The sequence below is a fragment of the Bison bison genome, unplaced genomic scaffold (assembly GCF_000754665.1).
Source record: "Bison bison bison isolate TAMUID 2011002044 unplaced genomic scaffold, Bison_UMD1.0 scf7180017864259, whole genome shotgun sequence".
Lineage (NCBI taxonomy): Eukaryota > Metazoa > Chordata > Mammalia > Artiodactyla > Bovidae > Bison > Bison bison.
Window position 1 is genome coordinate 1,434,318 of NW_011494831.1, and position 4,978 is coordinate 1,439,295.

Genomic DNA, 4,978 nt, shown 5'->3' on the forward strand with positions numbered 1-4,978 from the left:
GGGCAAGAACACTGGAGTGAGTTGCCATTTTCTTCTCCAATGCATGAAAGTGAAAAGTGAAAGGGAAGTCGCTCAGTCGTGTCCGACCCTTAGCGACCCCGTGGACTGCAGCCCACCAGGCTCCTCCATCCATGGGATTTTCCAGGCAAGAGTACTGGAGTGGGGTGCCATTGACTTCTCTGATTTCTGGTTACAGAAGACATCTAAAAAACAGTAAAGTAAGAAAGCTATCTTCCCAGTAACCTGGACAATGTTCAAATGAGCCAGAATCCTAGATGATGGTAGCAAATGAAACAGGAACATTATGCTACTCCTTAGCATGTTAAACTGTTTCCTTCTTACACCATGGGAAATGAAAGCCAATTGATAAGTTGGGGAAAAGACTTGGGAATTTCCCCCTGTGGTTTTACTCAGGTCTGAAAATAGCACTACTGCAAGTTTAAGCTTCCAATTTCATACTTTACTTTCTACACTAAGCCTCAAATGGGGCAACATTTCAATTTCTTTTGACAAAAATGACCAAAACATCCAGCTGTTTGTTGTTGCTTCCTTAAAAAAAAAAATGCTGTATTTGCAATCAAACTTGTTAAAGTACTCTGCTGAATGGCCTGTCACATGCCCCTGAAAGAGGAGCATTGTTAAAATAGGAAATCATCTTGAACTTCCCTCTAGAAATCGTATGATTCAATTATACTTTGTTTTTCATAATACAGAGTCCCTTAGCCAAGATTCTGAAGATTTAAGATAATGAACATAGATGAAAGAAGTTATCATATAATTTACATTTTATATAAGACAGACTCAAATGACTATAGGTTAAATTACTAAGAGAAGTTGGTAGGACTGAAATAACTTAATTCCCCACTCAGTACACTTTGGAAGGATTTCCATGAAAGGGCCAATGGGCATAGCTTTCAACAAGGACAATAAAAACTGAGGGGTGAAGCAAAACTTGCTTCATTTTCCTTTTAATTCTTTTTCTTCCTGGGAAACAACTGGGTCTTCTATTTCTTTAAGGCAACATGCAGATGATCTATATAAGGATTAAATCCATAGTTCTCATTCTTACTGTAAATATTAGGATCTACAAGAATTTAATCTGGTCCACATAGTAAGTCATCTTCATGCTTGATTTTCTAACAAGTACCAGCTACAAATCAATTCAGTTGGTCCTAAAAGAAACACCCAAACAACTTTGATCTGATGGGATTTGGGGAGAAATATTTGATATGTTCCAAGGGAATTAGAAGGATGAGTTTTCTGTTACCCAGATATAAATGTTTCACACCAACAAATCTTCCCCAGGTGAAAAACTCATCTCAAGGTTAAGTTCAACACATTTACCACTGTGTTGGTTTTGCAATGTTATTTTATGGTTTTAAAATGATTTATGGTTTCTCCCTGATTTATTAATGTCAAATCTCACAAGACTTCATTGATTCTCAGGCACCACCTCCGTGAAGCCTTTACCTACTACCACGTCAGCACTGTTCTCATCCTTCTACTCTCCTGATTATGTGTACCAGGCTTCTCAGTATAATCTAGGAGTCACAGTTCTCTAACCACTTACATTGCTCTACAACCCTCATCATTATTCTCATTTTACAAACAAAGTAACTGATTTTAAACCTCTTTCTGCTTAAAGTCAGAAACTAAAAAGCTGAAGAAACATGAGGACTTCCAGTGGTCACACTCTTAAGTCAGCAGAAGGAGACTTTAACATTTCCCCTCAGTTTTATAAATTATCAAATTATTTAACTCCATATACTATCAGGAAAACCAAAGGACAGCTCATACCAAGAAGAACGTTCACTGTTCCAAGGTCTTTTGTTATGTAAAAAATTTCTTTTCCACTGGATCATGTGGAAGAAAGGTCAGTGGCTAACGAAGCCCAGGTTGTTGCCAATACCTTGAGTTCTGATTATTTTTATCCACTAGGAGTGGATGGGAGAGATCTAGTGTAGGCCTCAAAAAGGACTGATCAGAATACAAACATTTGCCTGTTGTTATTGTTTCCATGAAAAAAAAAGTCAGAACACAAAACTTGTACCACATTTTTCTGTGGCACACACACACACACACACAAAACACAAAGCCCCTAAATTTTGTGAGGGGGTAACAGAGGAAAATAGCTCTAAAAGTAAAAATGAATTATCTGTACAATAAAGCTTTAGTTTCTGTTTATTTTTCTTCTCTGGAAACATAAGAAACATAAGACTTGTAATAAATGTTTGCCAAGCTGATTCATACAAGCAATTACCAAAGACTAATAAGTTATCTCCAAAAATGCCAGCTCCTTGTTGCTTTAAAATATTATAAGATGATGCATATTCACTCAACAAATATATTTTCAGTACCTGCTGCTTTTTAGACCCTGTATAGGTAAAGATTCTGCCCAAATTGTAGTGGAGTGTAGATAGAAAGGAAAGCCTCAGGCACAAATGGACACATAAAACTTCCATAAATTCATGGCTCAGAGAGGAAAAAAAATTTTTAAGTCAAAGTTTTACTTTTGGATACTTTTTATAACGGGAGACAAATAAATTTGGGAAAGAAAAGTTGGAGAAGACTTGAAAAATTGGAACTGATTATATCAACATCTTATGGAGATGAAGTCATTTTTGTTGGTTGAAGATAACAAAGTGTTATCCAATTGGCTCATAAATGATCATACTCCGTGAAGGCACAGAATAAGACTTGGGAAACTTGTTTATGTAGAGAATTCTGACTTACTCGGATGAAAGATTCCAGTGCAAGACAATTTTATGCTCTGCCAGGAAATGAAGCAAATATGTGGGACACGGGATGAGTCAAGGTGGAAGGATCAACTTTAGTGCTTTTCCTTTCAAATGTTGAAGAGCTGCTGCTGTTGTAAGTTTATTTTCCTCTCCTCTGGTGTGCTAAGATCAAAGTTTGACTGAGGTTAAGAAACAATGAGCTAATCAGTACCAACCTTTTCTTTCCCTCCTCCTGTAATGCAATTTCCTATGACAGTATCAAAGATGTACAGCCTGCACAGGAACCTAAGAAACAGAGACAGCCTTTGGAAGGTGAATTTAAAACTTTGAGCAGAAAGGTGCCCTAGAGATAAGCACATTGATCCCTGGCTTCACTATTGTCTGCAACAGTCATGTTTCTGCAGTTGTAGGACGCTTACTATTAATACTTGTTAATACTCTGAAAATTACACTAGAAATTTAGAATCTCTTGTTGTTTCCATGGGGAAAAGTTCACCCACCACACATCTTTTGAAAAGGATTTCTTTTTAAAAAATTCAGCTAAGGAATATGACGTGCTAGGAAATGGAGCTATACATAAGATGAGGAACTCCACAAGAATGATCCCAGGGAAAAGGCCCAAGAGGTGGATGCAGGGGGCTGCTTAGGGAAAAGCCTCAAGAGATGGATGTAGAGGGCTGCTTAGGATAACCCAGCCCCTTTTAGGCTCCGAGGGGAACATGAAGATCGAGGGACCAAACTGACAAAAACAAAATGAAGAATCCATGGCGTTGCCGATCACTGAGAAGTTGGCCCAAGCTCATTTTCCCCATTTTATAAGTGGAAAGGCATGAATACTTCAATGACTTTGGTTTCTCAACATTTCTCCTTTCTGAAGAAGGAGCCAGGAAGTTATTGACTTGGTCCAATGACCTATTAAGACTGTAATCTTTTTTTAGAGCCTTTTAAAGAGTGACAGAGAATTCAAGGTTACCAACAGCACAGATTATAAGTGCCAACGTGGAATCACTCTCCTGACCTCATGAAAAGCAGAGCCTATAAAGTGCACATGCCAAGAGGCCAGACCCCAGGTGTGAACTGATTTCCCCATAGCACTAGGGAGCCGCTTAGGGAAGAGTCTTGTCTACATTTGGAGCCTTGGAGACTAGAATTCCAAATGTGTCTAGCTTCTAGAGACCTTAGGGGTATATACACTATGAAATGTAACTTTCTATAGGAAAGAAACTCTTTTAACAGTGCTCATAAAATGAGCTTCTAATGAGGCCTCTCAGACATCAAACAGGCAGACTGAAAACACACTTTGATGAGGTAAGTGTAAGGGGATCGGAAACATCCCCCTGCCTCTAAAAGGCTTTCCTTTCAAAGCCACGTGGGATAAAAAATGTAAGGATGCTCCATCCTTTGCCAAAGTCAGGATATCTGGAGCAAGACTTTGAAGATACCAAAGAATTAATGAGGACCTAATTAGGAACCTGCCAGTACTCAGCCTGTGTGTCAGCCTTTACTGTTGCATGGCCTGTGATTAGCGTTTCAATCCCATCTGCCACCACAGCCCACATTCTCAATTTTAAAAAGAGCTGTTGTGAACCGTCTCTCATATGAGAGCAGTTGAGAGCAAATTTTAATTCTCAGTATTAAGATACATTTCTAGCAAACAGTTGTTTTTAGAGAGATAGAAGTTTCCTAAAGTTGGGCTTCCTTGGTGACTCAGATGTAAAGAATCTGCCTGTAATGTGGGAGACCTGGGTTTGATCCTGGACAAGGGCATGACAACTTACTTCAATATTCTTGCCTGGAGAATCCCTATGGACAGAGGAGCCTGGCAGGGTGCACTCTATGGGGTTGCAAAGGGCCAGACACGACTGAGCACAGCAAGCACAGCACAGCACAGGAAGCAAGTTGTTTCAGAAGGTAGTGAATGTCCCAGCCCTGGAACTGAGGCTGATCAACACCTTAAAGGAATGAGACAGGCCTTATATTATTACATGATATGATGTGATATATAAGGCATGATATGATGTGGTGTTCAAATAAATTCCATTTGTAGTTGATAAATGGCACCCCACTCCAGTACTCTTGCCTGGAAAATCCCATGGACGGAGGAGCCTGGTGGGCTACAGTCCATGGGGTTGCTAAGAGTCAGACACGACTGAGCAACTTCCCTTTCACTTTTCACTTTCATGCATTGGAGAAGGAAATGGCAACCCACTCCAGTGTTCTTGCCTGGAGAATCCCAGGGA